The sequence below is a fragment of the Sinohyriopsis cumingii genome, unplaced genomic scaffold (genome assembly GCF_028554795.1).
Source record: "Sinohyriopsis cumingii isolate HCF-2022 unplaced genomic scaffold, ASM2855479v2 utg003731l, whole genome shotgun sequence".
NCBI classification, from domain to species: Eukaryota; Metazoa; Mollusca; class Bivalvia; order Unionida; family Unionidae; genus Sinohyriopsis; species Sinohyriopsis cumingii.
In genome coordinates this window covers 21,012-39,929 of record NW_028316577.1, presented here as the reverse complement: position 1 = coordinate 39,929, position 18,918 = coordinate 21,012, and the positions used below count along the sequence as shown (strand labels likewise).

Genomic DNA, 18,918 nt, shown 5'->3' with positions numbered 1-18,918 from the left:
TGGAAACAATTTGAAATCTTTCAAGAAATGCAGTCAGTCATAATTCACAATGTAAATAATGCAGTGTTTTTTGCCGCAAAGAGGTAACTTTTTTAAAAGCATAATACCATTTTCAGTTTTGTGCACAAAAAGTTTTCCTTTATGCCACTGTACTAGATAATGTCTAAATATGTGATATAAACACAACTTTTGACATAAACCATTTTCAGCCAAATCCTTAAGGTGGCAGGGTCCAGTTTCGTAAATTGGCCCCTGGCAAATTTCTTAACTTAAGGCTATGGTGTGACTTTTTCAGCTATTATTGTTTAGTATTGATAGATATGGATATATTTGTGAACTAGGTGTTTTGGGCTGGTGTTGTTCTTGAAATTGATGTCAGTCATGTACACCTTCCATAGTTGCTCTGCAGTATGTTGATAGTGAAATACCAATAGTTGGCTAGGAAGAAGAGCTAGCCTCCCATAGCAGTAAAGACGTGGGTTCAAGGCAACTAGAGTATCTCAAAAACGGCTTGGATGACAACTATTCTGAATTGCATCAAACTATTTAGTAGACAATGTTTTTCAAAATTTTCATCCAGGGAAAGGGCTTGCGTTTGCACTGTGAGCACCACATGCTGTCAAAAATGGCATTTGGATGTGAAAAATGCAGGTATAAAATAGGGGTTGGGGTGCATGATCCTCTTCTGCAGTGAACTGCCATTGACCTCTCTGGTCAAGTGAATACTATTATTATGCTTTGTTTTAATATAGGTATCTAAAATATGGACCTTTTTGACCTCACTTGTGTATTTGATTTTTTATGATTTTTTATACTAGGTCACTGATTGCGGCATTAAATTTGTACATAAAAACTGGACCCTGCCCCCTTAAGGAAAATTGATCATTTTTTGATGGTGCAGCCAGCCACATCTATCATACTTTTCTGTTTCTTTGTGTATATTTAAATAATTTTTATGCATTAGCTTTATTATATCTCCTTCCTTTTTCCATATATTCCTTAGTGTTGTATGTGATGTTCTTTGGAGAGGGAGGTAACTGTGTTTTGTACCTCCATGTGAGAACTGTTTACATCATGACAAAGTAGCATATTTTGGATATAACTTTCTAAATATGGGAACAAAATGGTAACCATAATGTATTGTCTTCCACTTTCTGTAGCTGTCAAGGTTTTGCACCTCTATTTTTATGAATAATATTCACATTTCAATACAGACACACCTAAACAATTGCATAGCATGTCAACATGTATTCTTTAAAGTAATTTAACTCCACAGGAGCAGATAGAATTCAGAGGAATCATACATAAACATACTGTTGTGAATATTGAATGTCACCAGTGGAACGGTCTTAGAAATAATGATGCATATGGCATATTACTTGCTGTATTTTGGTGAGAAGAATGAAAGTTTTAGCACACCGACATAGTTTCTACCTTCATGACCCCACTCTGAAGTTGACATAAGAGATTCATATCTCACACTTGGGTGATAATAGAAAATGTTTCAATGTTATGTATATATCTTGAAATTTCTAGGTTCAGTTAACAAAGGGGGAAAAGCTTAAAATTAGGTGGCAGCTTCATGGGTTTGACAATGCACATACAGTTTCTCCTCTGAAAGTCTTATGTTTTCACTGAATGTTAAAAGTACATCAATATCACTTGTTTCTTTTCTTTTTGCAGGTGTCAGTTTGCATAGTAAGAGATTAGGATTAATCGGTTAGTCATGCTGAAAGAAACAATAGCTTCAATCTCATCCAGATACTCATTCTGATCTAAGTGCACAAGAGAGTGACTTTGACAGACAGACTTAGCTTCTGCAGGAGTTGTTTTATGGTATGTGCTTATCAAAAGCCAAGCCGGTGATATGCTTTTTATCTTGAACTGGATTTTACACTATTAATATTTGTTCTATACCTTATCTTATTATTTACTATGATTTTGTAAACTCCAGAAAACATTAAAGTCAGTTGTAAGTAAATTGGTGGCTGAGAAGAAATTTCTCTGTTAAACTGTATTGAGTAATTTGTATAGTTATGGTCAATTTCATTGGCTATGTATCAATGAATTTATTTGATATGTCACTCTTTGTAAGTTTTAGGGTCCTACACATCAGTATATCAATATTCCAGCATTGTCTAATGTTAATTGATTAAACTTTGACTTTTCCAGACTAGCTAGACTTGTGTTGCGATTACCCCCCCCAATATTCACTGACACAACACTGATGTCACTATTAGCATCTCCAGAATGATAATGAAAAGTTAGGAACCACTTCTTTTATATCAGTCTAAGAGTACTTCTAAAGCACATGATTTACTTAAATGTGTGATTTCTTTAAGTTTGCTAGAAGAGTTTAGAGAAACTTTTCACTTCTGTCACTGACACCTAACATATCATTTCTGTTATTCCCTCCTAAAATTTATAACTTCCAGATCTCTTCTTGACATTCATGAAACATTGTAAAGGAATTTTGATTTTGTACTGATGCTATGGCGGTAAACAAAGACCAAGAGCATTGTAGGTTGGAAACAATTTGAAATCTTTCAAGAAATGCAGTCAGTCATAATTCACAATGTAAATAATGCAGTGTTTTTTGCCGCAAAGAGGTAACTTTTTTAAAAGCATAATACCATTTTCAGTTTTGTGCACAAAAAGTTTTCCTTTATGCCACTGTACTAGATAATGTCTAAATATGTGATATAAACACAACTTTTGACATAAACCATTTTCAGCCAAATCCTTAAGGAAAATTGATCATTTTTTGATGGTGCAGCCAGCCACATCTATCATACTTTTCTGTTTCTTTGTGTATATTTAAATAATTTTTATGCATTAGCTTTATTATATCTCCTTCCTTTTTCCATATATTCCTTAGTGTTGTATGTGATGTTCTTTGGAGAGGGAGGTAACTGTGTTTTGTACCTCCATGTGAGAACTGTTTACATCATGACAAAGTAGCATATTTTGGATATAACTTTCTAAATATGGGAACAAAATGGTAACCATAATGTATTGTCTTCCACTTTCTGTAGCTGTCAAGGTTTTGCACCTCTATTTTTATGAATAATATTCACATTTCAATACAGACACACCTAAACAATTGCATAGCATGTCAACATGTATTCTTTAAAGTAATTTAACTCCACAGGAGCAGATAGAATTCAGAGGAATCATACATAAACATACTGTTGTGAATATTGAATGTCACCAGTGGAACGGTCTTAGAAATAATGATGCATATGGCATATTACTTGCTGTATTTTGGTGAGAAGAATGAAAGTTTTAGCACACCGACATAGTTTCTACCTTCATGACCCCACTCTGAAGTTGACATAAGAGATTCATATCTCACACTTGGGTGATAATAGAAAATGTTTCAATGTTATGTATATATCTTGAAATTTCTAGGTTCAGTTAACAAAGGGGGAAAAGCTTAAAATTAGGTGGCAGTTTCATGGGTTTGACAATGCACATACAGTTTCTCCTCTGAAAGTCTTATGTTTTCACTGAATGTTAAAAGTACATCAATATCACTTGTTTCTTTTCTTTTTGCAGGTGTCAGTTTGCATAGTAAGAGATTAGGATTAATCGGTTAGTCATGCTGAAAGAAACAATAGCTTCAATCTCATCCAGATACTCATTCTGATCTAAGTGCACAAGAGAGTGACTTTGACAGACAGACTTAGCTTCTGCAGGAGTTGTTTTATGGTATGTGCTTATCAAAAGCCAAGCCGGTGATATGCTTTTTATCTTGAACTGGATTTTACACTATTAATATTTGTTCTATACCTTATCTTATTATTTACTATGATTTTGTAAACTCCAGAAAACATTAAAGTCAGTTGTAAGTAAATTGGTGGCTGAGAAGAAATTTCTCTGTTAAACTGTATTGAGTAATTTGTATAGTTATGGTCAATTTCATTGGCTATGTATCAATGAATTTATTTGATATGTCACTCTTTGTAAGTTTTAGGGTCCTACACATCAGTATATCAATATTCCAGCATTGTCTAATGTTAATTGATTAAACTTTGACTTTTCCAGACTAGCTAGACTTGTGTTGCGATTACCCCCCCCCCCCCAATATTCACTGACACAACACTGATGTCACTATTAGCATCTCCAGAATGATAATGAAAAGTTAGGAACCACTTCTTTTATATCAGTCTAAGAGTACTTCTAAAGCACATGATTTACTTAAATGTGTGATTTCTTTAAGTTTGCTAGAAGAGTTTAGAGAAACTTTTCACTTCTGTCACTGACACCTAACATATCATTTCTGTTATTCCCTCCTAAAATTTATAACTTCCAGATCTCTTCTTGACATTCATGAAACATTGTAAAGGAATTTTGATTTTGTACTGATGCTATGGCGGTAAACAAAGACCAAGAGCATTGTAGGTTGGAAACAATTTGAAATCTTTCAAGAAATGCAGTCAGTCATAATTCACAATGTAAATAATGCAGTGTTTTTTGCCGCAAAGAGGTAACTTTTTTAAAAGCATAATACCATTTTCAGTTTTGTGCACAAAAAGTTTTCCTTTATGCCACTGTACTAGATAATGTCTAAATATGTGATATAAACACAACTTTTGACATAAACCATTTTCAGCCAAATCCTTAAGGTGGCAGGGTCCAGTTTCGTAAATTGGCCCCTGGCAAATTTCTTAACTTAAGGCTATGGTGTGACTTTTTCAGCCATTATTGTTTAGTATTGATAGATATGGATATATTTGTGAACTAGGTGTTTTGGGCTGGTGTTGTTCTTGAAATTGATGTCAGTCATGTACACCTTCCATAGTTGCTCTGCAGTATGTTGATAGTGAAATACCAATAGTTGGCTAGGAAGAAGAGCTAGCCTCCCATAGCAGTAAAGACGTGGGTTCAAGGCAACTAGAGTATCTCAAAAACGGCTTGGATGACAACTATTCTGAATTGCATCAAACTATTTAGTAGACAATGTTTTTCAAAATTTTCATCCAGGGAAAGGGCTTGCGTTTGCACTGTGAGCACCACATGCTGTCAAAAATGGCATTTGGATGTGAAAAATGCAGGTATAAAATAGGGGTTGGGGTGCATGATCCTCTTCTGCAGTGAACTGCCATTGACCTCTCTGGTCAAGTGAATACTATTATTATGCTTTGTTTTAATATAGGTATCTAAAATATGGACCTTTTTGACCTCACTTGTGTATTTGATTTTTTATGATTTTTTATACTAGGTCACTGATTGCGGCATTAAATTTGTACATAAAAACTGGACCCTGCCCCCTTAAGGAAAATTGATCATTTTTTGATGGTGCAGCCAGCCACATCTATCATACTTTTCTGTTTCTTTGTGTATATTTAAATAATTTTTATGCATTAGCTTTATTATATCTCCTTCCTTTTTCCATATATTCCTTAGTGTTGTATGTGATGTTCTTTGGAGAGGGAGGTAACTGTGTTTTGTACCTCCATGTGAGAACTGTTTACATCATGACAAAGTAGCATATTTTGGATATAACTTTCTAAATATGGGAACAAAATGGTAACCATAATGTATTGTCTTCCACCTTCTGTAGCTGTCAAGGTTTTGCACCTCTATTTTTATGAATAATATTCACATTTCAATACAGACACACCTAAACAATTGCATAGCATGTCAACATGTATTCTTTAAAGTAATTTAACTCCACAGGAGCAGATAGAATTCAGAGGAATCATACATAAACATACTGTTGTGAATATTGAATGTCACCAGTGGAACGGTCTTAGAAATAATGATGCATATGGCATATTACTTGCTGTATTTTGGTGAGAAGAATGAAAGTTTTAGCACACCGACATAGTTTCTACCTTCATGACCCCACTCTGAAGTTGACATAAGAGATTCATATCTCACACTTGGGTGATAATAGAAAATGTTTCAATGTTATGTATATATCTTGAAATTTCTAGGTTCAGTTAACAAAGGGGGAAAAGCTTAAAATTAGGTGGCAGTTTCATGGGTTTGACAATGCACATACAGTTTCTCCTCTGAAAGTCTTATGTTTTCACTGAATGTTAAAAGTACATCAATATCACTTGTTTCTTTTCTTTTTGCAGGTGTCAGTTTGCATAGTAAGAGATTAGGATTAATCGGTTAGTCATGCTGAAAGAAACAATAGCTTCAATCTCATCCAGATACTCATTCTGATCTAAGTGCACAAGAGAGTGACTTTGACAGACAGACTTAGCTTCTGCAGGAGTTGTTTTATGGTATGTGCTTATCAAAAGCCAAACCGGTGATATGCTTTTTATCTTGAACTGGATTTTACACTATTAATATTTGTTCTATACCTTATCTTATTATTTACTATGATTTTGTAAACTCCAGAAAACATTAAAGTCAGTTGTAAGTAAATTGGTGGCTGAGAAGAAATTTCTCTGTTAAACTGTATTGAGTAATTTGTATAGTTATGGTCAATTTCATTGGCTATGTATCAATGAATTTATTTGATATGTCACTCTTTGTAAGTTTTAGGGTCCTACACATCAGTATATCAATATTCCAGCATTGTCTAATGTTAATTGATTAAACTTTGACTTTTCCAGACTAGCTAGACTTGTGTTGCGATTACACCCCCCCCAATATTCACTGACACAACACTGATGTCACTATTAGCATCTCCAGAATGATAATGAAAAGTTAGGAACCACTTCTTTTATATCAGTCTAAGAGTACTTCTAAAGCACATGATTTACTTAAATGTGTGATTTCTTTAAGTTTGCTAGAAGAGTTTAGAGAAACTTTTCACTTCTGTCACTGACACCTAACATATCATTTCTGTTATTCCCTCCTAAAATTTATAACTTCCAGATCTCTTCTTGACATTCATGAAACATTGTAAAGGAATTTTGATTTTGTACTGATGCTATGGCGGTAAACAAAGACCAAGAGCATTGTAGGTTGCAAACAATTTGAAATCTTTCAAGAAATGCAGTCAGTCATAATTCACAATGTAAATAATGCAGTGTTTTTTGCCGCAAAGAGGTAACTTTTTTAAAAGCATAATACCATTTTCAGTTTTGTGCACAAAAAGTTTTCCTTTATGCCACTGTACTAGATAATGTCTAAATATGTGATATAAACACAACTTTTGACATAAACCATTTTCAGCCAAATCCTTAAGGTGGCAGGGTCCAGTTTCGTAAATTGGCCCCTGGCAAATTTCTTAACTTAAGGCTATGGTGTGACTTTTTCAGCTATTATTGTTTAGTATTGATAGATATGGATATATTTGTGAACTAGGTGTTTTGGGCTGGTGTTGTTCTTGAAATTGATGTCAGTCATGTACACCTTCCATAGTTGCTCTGCAGTATGTTGATAGTGAAATACCAATAGTTGGCTAGGAAGAAGAGCTAGCCTCCCATAGCAGTAAAGACGTGGGTTCAAGGCAACTAGAGTATCTCAAAAACGGCTTGGATGACAACTATTCTGAATTGCATCAAACTATTTAGTAGACAATGTTTTTCAAAATTTTCATCCAGGGAAAGGGCTTGCGTTTGCACTGTGAGCACCACATGCTGTCAAAAATGGCATTTGGATGTGAAAAATGCAGGTATAAAATAGGGGTTGGGGTGCATGATCCTCTTCTGCAGTGAACTGCCATTGACCTCTCTGGTCAAGTGAATACTATTATTATGCTTTGTTTTAATATAGGTATCTAAAATATGGACCTTTTTGACCTCACTTGTGTATTTGATTTTTTATGATTTTTTATACTAGGTCACTGATTGCGGCATTAAATTTGTACATAAAAACTGGACCCTGCCCCCTTAAGGAAAATTGATCATTTTTTGATGGTGCAGCCAGCCACATCTATCATACTTTTCTGTTTCTTTGTGTATATTTAAATAATTTTTATGCATTAGCTTTATTATATCTCCTTCCTTTTTCCATATATTCCTTAGTGTTGTATGTGATGTTCTTTGGAGAGGGAGGTAACTGTGTTTTGTACCTCCATGTGAGAACTGTTTACATCATGACAAAGTAGCATATTTTGGATATAACTTTCTAAATATGGGAACAAAATGGTAACCATAATGTATTGTCTTCCACTTTCTGTAGCTGTCAAGGTTTTGCACCTCTATTTTTATGAATAATATTCACATTTCAATACAGACACACCTAAACAATTGCATAGCATGTCAACATGTATTCTTTAAAGTAATTTAACTCCACAGGAGCAGATAGAATTCAGAGGAATCATACATAAACATACTGTTGTGAATATTGAATGTCACCAGTGGAACGGTCTTAGAAATAATGATGCATATGGCATATTACTTGCTGTATTTTGGTGAGAAGAATGAAAGTTTTAGCACACCGACATAGTTTCTACCTTCATGACCCCACTCTGAAGTTGACATAAGAGATTCATATCTCACACTTGGGTGATAATAGAAAATGTTTCAATGTTATGTATATATCTTGAAATTTCTAGGTTCAGTTAACAAAGGGGGAAAAGCTTAAAATTAGGTGGCAGCTTCATGGGTTTGACAATGCACATACAGTTTCTCCTCTGAAAGTCTTATGTTTTCACTGAATGTTAAAAGTACATCAATATCACTTGTTTCTTTTCTTTTTGCAGGTGTCAGTTTGCATAGTAAGAGATTAGGATTAATCGGTTAGTCATGCTGAAAGAAACAATAGCTTCAATCTCATCCAGATACTCATTCTGATCTAAGTGCACAAGAGAGTGACTTTGACAGACAGACTTAGCTTCTGCAGGAGTTGTTTTATGGTATGTGCTTATCAAAAGCCAAGCCGGTGATATGCTTTTTATCTTGAACTGGATTTTACACTATTAATATTTGTTCTATACCTTATCTTATTATTTACTATGATTTTGTAAACTCCAGAAAACATTAAAGTCAGTTGTAAGTAAATTGGTGGCTGAGAAGAAATTTCTCTGTTAAACTGTATTGAGTAATTTGTATAGTTATGGTCAATTTCATTGGCTATGTATCAATGAATTTATTTGATATGTCACTCTTTGTAAGTTTTTGGGTCCTACACATCAGTATATCAATATTCCAGCATTGTCTAATGTTAATTGATTAAACTTTGACTTTTCCAGACTAGCTAGACTTGTGTTGCGATTACCCCCCCCCAATATTCACTGACACAACACTGATGTCACTATTAGCATCTCCAGAATGATAATGAAAAGTTAGGAACCACTTCTTTTATATCAGTCTAAGAGTACTTCTAAAGCACATGATTTACTTAAATGTGTGATTTCTTTAAGTTTGCTAGAAGAGTTTAGAGAAACTTTTCACTTCTGTCACTGACACCTAACATATCATTTCTGTTATTCCCTCCTAAAATTTATAACTTCCAGATCTCTTCTTGACATTCATGAAACATTGTAAAGGAATTTTGATTTTGTACTGATGCTATGGCGGTAAACAAAGACCAAGAGCATTGTAGGTTGCAAACAATTTGAAATCTTTCAAGAAATGCAGTCAGTCATAATTCACAATGTAAATAATGCAGTGTTTTTTGCCGCAAAGAGGTAACTTTTTTAAAAGCATAATACCATTTTCAGTTTTGTGCACAAAAAGTTTTCCTTTATGCCACTGTACTAGATAATGTCTAAATATGTGATATAAACACAACTTTTGACATAAACCATTTTCAGCCAAATCCTTAAGGTGGCAGGGTCCAGTTTCGTAAATTGGCCCCTGGCAAATTTCTTAACTTAAGGCTATGGTGTGACTTTTTCAGCTATTATTGTTTAGTATTGATAGATATGGATATATTTGTGAACTAGGTGTTTTGGGCTGGTGTTGTTCTTGAAATTGATGTCAGTCATGTACACCTTCCATAGTTGCTCTGCAGTATGTTGATAGTGAAATACCAATAGTTGGCTAGGAAGAAGAGCTAGCCTCCCATAGCAGTAAAGACGTGGGTTCAAGGCAACTAGAGTATCTCAAAAACGGCTTGGATGACAACTATTCTGAATTGCATCAAACTATTTAGTAGACAATGTTTTTCAAAATTTTCATCCAGGGAAAGGGCTTGCGTTTGCACTGTGAGCACCACATGCTGTCAAAAATGGCATTTGGATGTGAAAAATGCAGGTATAAAATAGGGGTTGGGGTGCATGATCCTCTTCTGCAGTGAACTGCCATTGACCTCTCTGGTCAAGTGAATACTATTATTATGCTTTGTTTTAATATAGGTATCTAAAATATGGACCTTTTTGACCTCACTTGTGTATTTGATTTTTTATGATTTTTTATACTAGGTCACTGATTGCGGCATTAAATTTGTACATAAAAACTGGACCCTGCCCCCTTAAGGAAAATTGATCATTTTTTGATGGTGCAGCCAGCCACATCTATCATACTTTTCTGTTTCTTTGTGTATATTTAAATAATTTTTATGCATTAGCTTTATTATATCTCCTTCCTTTTTCCATATATTCCTTAGTGTTGTATGTGATGTTCTTTGGAGAGGGAGGTAACTGTGTTTTGTACCTCCATGTGAGAACTGTTTACATCATGACAAAGTAGCATATTTTGGATATAACTTTCTAAATATGGGAACAAAATGGTAACCATAATGTATTGTCTTCCACTTTCTGTAGCTGTCAAGGTTTTGCACCTCTATTTTTATGAATAATATTCACATTTCAATACAGACACACCTAAACAATTGCATAGCATGTCAACATGTATTCTTTAAAGTAATTTAACTCCACAGGAGCAGATAGAATTCAGAGGAATCATACATAAACATACTGTTGTGAATATTGAATGTCACCAGTGGAACGGTCTTAGAAATAATGATGCATATGGCATATTACTTGCTGTATTTTGGTGAGAAGAATGAAAGTTTTAGCACACCGACATAGTTTCTACCTTCATGACCCCACTCTGAAGTTGACATAAGAGATTCATATCTCACACTTGGGTGATAATAGAAAATGTTTCAATGTTATGTATATATCTTGAAATTTCTAGGTTCAGTTAACAAAGGGGGAAAAGCTTAAAATTAGGTGGCAGCTTCATGGGTTTGACAATGCACATACAGTTTCTCCTCTGAAAGTCTTATGTTTTCACTGAATGTTAAAAGTACATCAATATCACTTGTTTCTTTTCTTTTTGCAGGTGTCAGTTTGCATAGTAAGAGATTAGGATTAATCGGTTAGTCATGCTGAAAGAAACAATAGCTTCAATCTCATCCAGATACTCATTCTGATCTAAGTGCACAAGAGAGTGACTTTGACAGACAGACTTAGCTTCTGCAGGAGTTGTTTTATGGTATGTGCTTATCAAAAGCCAAGCCGGTGATATGCTTTTTATCTTGAACTGGATTTTACACTATTAATATTTGTTCTATACCTTATCTTATTATTTACTATGATTTTGTAAACTCCAGAAAACATTAAAGTCAGTTGTAAGTAAATTGGTGGCTGAGAAGAAATTTCTCTGTTAAACTGTATTGAGTAATTTGTATAGTTATGGTCAATTTCATTGGCTATGTATCAATGAATTTATTTGATATGTCACTCTTTGTAAGTTTTTGGGTCCTACACATCAGTATATCAATATTCCAGCATTGTCTAATGTTAATTGATTAAACTTTGACTTTTCCAGACTAGCTAGACTTGTGTTGCGATTACCCCCCCCCAATATTCACTGACACAACACTGATGTCACTATTAGCATCTCCAGAATGATAATGAAAAGTTAGGAACCACTTCTTTTATATCAGTCTAAGAGTACTTCTAAAGCACATGATTTACTTAAATGTGTGATTTCTTTAAGTTTGCTAGAAGAGTTTAGAGAAACTTTTCACTTCTGTCACTGACACCTAACATATCATTTCTGTTATTCCCTCCTAAAATTTATAACTTCCAGATCTCTTCTTGACATTCATGAAACATTGTAAAGGAATTTTGATTTTGTACTGATGCTATGGCGGTAAACAAAGACCAAGAGCATTGTAGGTTGCAAACAATTTGAAATCTTTCAAGAAATGCAGTCAGTCATAATTCACAATGTAAATAATGCAGTGTTTTTTGCCGCAAAGAGGTAACTTTTTTAAAAGCATAATACCATTTTCAGTTTTGTGCACAAAAAGTTTTCCTTTATGCCACTGTACTAGATAATGTCTAAATATGTGATATAAACACAACTTTTGACATGAACCATTTTCAGCCAAATCCTTAAGGTGGCAGGGTCCAGTTTCGTAAATTGGCCCCTGGCAAATTTCTTAACTTAAGGCTATGGTGTGACTTTTTCAGCTATTATTGTTTAGTATTGATAGATATGGATATATTTGTGAACTAGGTGTTTTGGGCTGGTGTTGTTCTTGAAATTGATGTCAGTCATGTACACCTTCCATAGTTGCTCTGCAGTATGTTGATAGTGAAATACCAATAGTTGGCTAGGAAGAAGAGCTAGCCTCCCATAGCAGTAAAGACGTGGGTTCAAGGCAACTAGAGTATCTCAAAAACGGCTTGGATGACAACTATTCTGAATTGCATCAAACTATTTAGTAGACAATGTTTTTCAAAATTTTCATCCAGGGAAAGGGCTTGCGTTTGCACTGTGAGCACCACATGCTGTCAAAAATGGCATTTGGATGTGAAAAATGCAGGTATAAAATAGGGGTTGGGGTGCATGATCCTCTTCTGCAGTGAACTGCCATTGACCTCTCTGGTCAAGTGAATACTATTATTATGCTTTGTTTTAATATAGGTATCTAAAATATGGACCTTTTTGACCTCACTTGTGTATTTGATTTTTTATGATTTTTTATACTAGGTCACTGATTGCGGCATTAAATTTGTACATAAAAACTGGACCCTGCCCCCTTAAGGAAAATTGATCATTTTTTGATGGTGCAGCCAGCCACATCTATCATACTTTTCTGTTTCTTTGTGTATATTTAAATAATTTTTATGCATTAGCTTTATTATATCTCCTTCCTTTTTCCATATATTCCTTAGTGTTGTATGTGATGTTCTTTGGAGAGGGAGGTAACTGTGTTTTGTACCTCCATGTGAGAACTGTTTACATCATGACAAAGTAGCATATTTTGGATATAACTTTCTAAATATGGGAACAAAATGGTAACCATAATGTATTGTCTTCCACTTTCTGTAGCTGTCAAGGTTTTGCACCTCTATTTTTATGAATAATATTCACATTTCAATACAGACACACCTAAACAATTGCATAGCATGTCAACATGTATTCTTTAAAGTAATTTAACTCCACAGGAGCAGATAGAATTCAGAGGAATCATACATAAACATACTGTTGTGAATATTGAATGTCACCAGTGGAACGGTCTTAGAAATAATGATGCATATGGCATATTACTTGCTGTATTTTGGTGAGAAGAATGAAAGTTTTAGCACACCGACATAGTTTCTACCTTCATGACCCCACTCTGAAGTTGACATAAGAGATTCATATCTCACACTTGGGTGATAATAGAAAATGTTTCAATGTTATGTATATATCTTGAAATTTCTAGGTTCAGTTAACAAAGGGGGAAAAGCTTAAAATTAGGTGGCAGCTTCATGGGTTTGACAATGCACATACAGTTTCTCCTCTGAAAGTCTTATGTTTTCACTGAATGTTAAAAGTACATCAATATCACTTGTTTCTTTTCTTTTTGCAGGTGTCAGTTTGCATAGTAAGAGATTAGGATTAATCGGTTAGTCATGCTGAAAGAAACAATAGCTTCAATCTCATCCAGATACTCATTCTGATCTAAGTGCACAAGAGAGTGACTTTGACAGACAGACTTAGCTTCTGCAGGAGTTGTTTTATGGTATGTGCTTATCAAAAGCCAAGCCGGTGATATGCTTTTTATCTTGAACTGGATTTTACACTATTAATATTTGTTCTATACCTTATCTTATTATTTACTATGATTTTGTAAACTCCAGAAAACATTAAAGTCAGTTGTAAGTAAATTGGTGGCTGAGAAGAAATTTCTCTGTTAAACTGTATTGAGTAATTTGTATAGTTATGGTCAATTTCATTGGCTATGTATCAATGAATTTATTTGATATGTCACTCTTTGTAAGTTTTTGGGTCCTACACATCAGTATATCAATATTCCAGCATTGTCTAATGTTAATTGATTAAACTTTGACTTTTCCAGACTAGCTAGACTTGTGTTGCGATTACCCCCCCCCAATATTCACTGACACAACACTGATGTCACTATTAGCATCTCCAGAATGATAATGAAAAGTTAGGAACCACTTCTTTTATATCAGTCTAAGAGTACTTCTAAAGCACATGATTTACTTAAATGTGTGATTTCTTTAAGTTTGCTAGAAGAGTTTAGAGAAACTTTTCACTTCTGTCACTGACACCTAACATATCATTTCTGTTATTCCCTCCTAAAATTTATAACTTCCAGATCTCTTCTTGACATTCATGAAACATTGTAAAGGAATTTTGATTTTGTACTGATGCTATGGCGGTAAACAAAGACCAAGAGCATTGTAGGTTGGAAACAATTTGAAATCTTTCAAGAAATGCAGTCAGTCATAATTCACAATGTAAATAATGCAGTGTTTTTTGCCGCAAAGAGGTAACTTTTTTAAAAGCATAATACCATTTTCAGTTTTGTGCACAAAAAGTTTTCCTTTATGCCACTGTACTAGATAATGTCTAAATATGTGATATAAACACAACTTTTGACATAAACCATTTTCAGCCAAATCCTTAAGGTGGCAGGGTCCAGTTTCGTAAATTGGCCCCTGGCAAATTTCTTAACTTAAGGCTATGGTGTGACTTTTTCAGCTATTATTGTTTAGTATTGATAGATATGGATATATTTGTGAACTAGGTGTTTTGGGCTGGTGTTGTTCTTGAAATTGATGTCAGTCATGTACACCTTCCATAGTTGTTCTGCAGTATGTTGATAGTGAAATACCAATAGTTGGCTAGGAAGAAGAGCTAGCCTCCCATAGCAGTAAAGACGTGGGTTCAAGGCAACTAGAGTATCTCAAAAACGGCTTGGATGACAACTATTCTGAATTGCATCAAACTATTTAGTAGACAATGTTTTTCAAAATTTTCATCCAGGGAAAGGGCTTGCGTTTGCACTGTGAGCACCACATGCTGTCAAAAATGGCATTTGGATGTGAAAAATGCAGGTATAAAATAGGGGTTGGGGTGCATGATCCTCTTCTGCAGTGAACTGCCATTGACCTCTCTGGTCAAGTGAATACTATTATTATGCTTTGTTTTAATATAGGTATCTAAAATATGGACCTTTTTGACCTCACTTGTGTATTTGATTTTTTATGATTTTTTATACTAGGTCACTGATTGCGGCATTAAATTTGTACATAAAAACTGGACCCTGCCCCCTTAAGGAAAATTGATCATTTTTTGATGGTGCAGCCAGCCACATCTATCATACTTTTCTGTTTCTTTGTGTATATTTAAATAATTTTTATGCATTAGCTTTATTATATCTCCTTCCTTTTTCCATATATTCCTTAGTGTTGTATGTGATGTTCTTTGGAGAGGGAGGTAACTGTGTTTTGTACCTCCATGTGAGAACTGTTTACATCATGACAAAGTAGCATATTTTGGATATAACTTTCTAAATATGGGAACAAAATGGTAACCATAATGTATTGTCTTCCACTTTCTGTAGCTGTCAAGGTTTTGCACCTCTATTTTTATGAATAATATTCACATTTCAATACAGACACACCTAAACAATTGCATAGCATGTCAACATGTATTCTTTAAAGTAATTTAACTCCACAGGAGCAGATAGAATTCAGAGGAATCATACATAAACATACTGTTGTGAATATTGAATGTCACCAGTGGAACGGTCTTAGAAATAATGATGCATATGGCATATTACTTGCTGTATTTTGGTGAGAAGAATGAAAGTTTTAGCACACCGACATAGTTTCTACCTTCATGACCCCACTCTGAAGTTGACATAAGAGATTCATATCTCACACTTGGGTGATAATAGAAAATGTTTCAATGTTATGTATATATCTTGAAATTTCTAGGTTCAGTTAACAAAGGGGGAAAAGCTTAAAATTAGGTGGCAGCTTCATGGGTTTGACAATGCACATACAGTTTCTCCTCTGAAAGTCTTATGTTTTCACTGAATGTTAAAAGTACATCAATATCACTTGTTTCTTTTCTTTTTGCAGGTGTCAGTTTGCATAGTAAGAGATTAGGATTAATCGGTTAGTCATGCTGAAAGAAACAATAGCTTCAATCTCATCCAGATACTCATTCTGATCTAAGTGCACAAGAGAGTGACTTTGACAGACAGACTTAGCTTCTGCAGGAGTTGTTTTATGGTATGTGCTTATCAAAAGCCAAGCCGGTGATATGCTTTTTATCTTGAACTGGATTTTACACTATTAATATTTGTTCTATACCTTATCTTATTATTTACTATGATTTTGTAAACTCCAGAAAACATTAAAGTCAGTTGTAAGTAAATTGGTGGCTGAGAAGAAATTTCTCTGTTAAACTGTATTGAGTAATTTGTATAGTTATGGTCAATTTCATTGGCTATGTATCAATGAATTTATTTGATATGTCACTCTTTGTAAGTTTTTGGGTCCTACACATCAGTATATCAATATTCCAGCATTGTCTAATGTTAATTGATTAAACTTTGACTTTTCCAGACTAGCTAGACTTGTGTTGCGATTACCCCCCCCAATATTCACTGACACAACACTGATGTCACTATTAGCATCTCCAGAATGATAATGAAAAGTTAGGAACCACTTCTTTTATATCAGTCTAAGAGTACTTCTAAAGCACATGATTTACTTAAATGTGTGATTTCTTTAAGTTTGCTAGAAGAGTTTAGAGAAACTTTTCACTTCTGTCACTGACACCTAACATATCATTTCTGTTATTCCCTCCTAAAATTTATAACTTCCAGATCTCTTCTTGACATTCATGAAACATTGTAAAGGAATTTTGATTTTGTACTGATGCTATGGCGGTAAACAAAGACCAAGAGCATTGTAGGTTGCAAACAATTTGAAATCTTTCAAGAAATGCAGTCAGTCATAATTCACAATGTAAATAATGCAGTGTTTTTTGCCGCAAAGAGGTAACTTTTTTAAAAGCATAATACCATTTTCAGTTTTGTGCACAAAAAGTTTTCCTTTATGCCACTGTACTAGATAATGTCTAAATATGTGATATAAACACAACTTTTGACATAAACCATTTTCAGCCAAATCCTTAAGGTGGCAGGGTCCAGTTTCGTAAATTGGCCCCTGGCAAATTTCTTAACTTAAGGCTATGGTGTGACTTTTTCAGCTATTATTGTTTAGTATTGATAGATATGGATATATTTGTGAACTAGGTGTTTTGGGCTGGTGTTGTTCTTGAAATTGATGTCAGTCATGTACACCTTCCATAGTTGCTCTGCAGTATGTTGATAGTGAAATACCAATAGTTGGCTAGGAAGAAGAGCTAGCCTCCCATAGCAGTAAAGACGTGGGTTCAAGGCAACTAGAGTATCTCAAAAACGGCTTGGATGACAACTATTCTGAATTGCATCAAACTATTTAGTAGACAATGTTTTTCAAAATTTTCATCCAGGGAAAGGGCTTGCGTTTGCACTGTGAGCACCACATGCTGTCAAAAATGGCATTTGGATGTGAAAAATGCAGGTATAAAATAGGGGTTGGGGTGCATGATCCTCTTCTGCAGTGAACTGCCATTGACCTCTCTGGTCAAGTGAATACTATTATTATGCTTTGTTTTAATATAGGTATCTAAAATATGGACCTTTTTGACCTCACTTGTGTATTTGATTTTTTATGATTTTTTATACTAGGTCACTGATTGCGGCATTAAATTTGTACATAAAAACTGGACCCTGCCCCCTTAAGGAAAATTGATCATTTTTTGATGGTGCAGCCAGCCACATCTATCATACTTTTCTGTTTCTTTGTGTATATTTAAATAATTTTTATGCATTAGCTTTATTATATCTCCTTCCTTTTTCCATATATTCCTTAGTGTTGTATGTGATGTTCTTTGGAGAGGGAGGTAACTGTGTTTTGTACCTCCATGTGAGAACTGTTTACATCATGACAAAGTAGCATATTTTGGATATAACTTTCTAAATATGGGAACAAAATGGTAACCATAATGTATTGTCTTCCACTTTCTGTAGCTGTCAAGGTTTTGCACCTCTATTTTTATGAATAATATTCACATTTCAATACAGACACACCTAAACAATTGCATAGCATGTCAACATGTATTCTTTAAAGTAATTTAACTCCACAGGAGCAGATAGAATTCAGAGGAATCATACATAAACATACTGTTGTGAATATTGAATGTCACCAGTGGAACGGTCTTAGAAATAATGATGCATATGGCATATTACTTGCTGTATTTTGGTGAGAAGAATGAAAGTTTTAGCACACCGACATAGTTTCTACCTTCATGACCCCACTCTGAAGTTGACATAAGAGATTCATATCTCACACTTGGGTGATAATAGAAAATGTTTCAATGTTATGTATATATCTTGAAATTTCTAGGTTCAGTTAACAAAGGGGGAAAAGCTTAAAATTAGGTGGCAGCTTCATGGGTTTGACAATGCACATACAGTTTCTCCTCTGAAAGTCTTATGTTTTCACTGAATGTTAAAAGTACATCAATATCACTTGTTTCTTTTCTTTTTGCAGGTGTCAGTTTGCATAGTAAGAGATTAGGATTAATCGGTTAGTCATGCTGAAAGAAACAATAGCTTCAATCTCATCCAGATACTCATTCTGATCTAAGTGCACAAGAGAGTGACTTTGACAGACAGACTTAGCTTCTGCAGGAGTTGTTTTATGGTATGTGCTTATCAAAAGCCAAGCCGGTGATATGCTTTTTA

At 34.4% G+C, this 18,918-nt stretch overlaps 1 long non-coding RNA gene across 1 annotated transcript in view; it reads left to right on the top strand.

Moving 5' to 3' along the window:
- Positions 1 to 264: 264 nt before the first annotated feature.
- Positions 265 to 18,918, top strand: part of LOC149769474 (uncharacterized) — a 38,816-nt gene continuing 20,162 nt past the window's right edge. The window contains exons 1-8 of the long non-coding RNA XR_016419154.1: positions 265 to 1,836; positions 3,559 to 3,711; positions 6,090 to 6,242; positions 8,618 to 8,770; positions 11,145 to 11,297; positions 13,672 to 13,824; positions 16,199 to 16,351; positions 18,725 to 18,877. This is a non-coding gene — a long non-coding RNA (uncharacterized LOC149769474). The remainder of the gene's footprint in view (positions 1,837 to 3,558; positions 3,712 to 6,089; positions 6,243 to 8,617; positions 8,771 to 11,144; positions 11,298 to 13,671; positions 13,825 to 16,198; positions 16,352 to 18,724; positions 18,878 to 18,918) is intronic.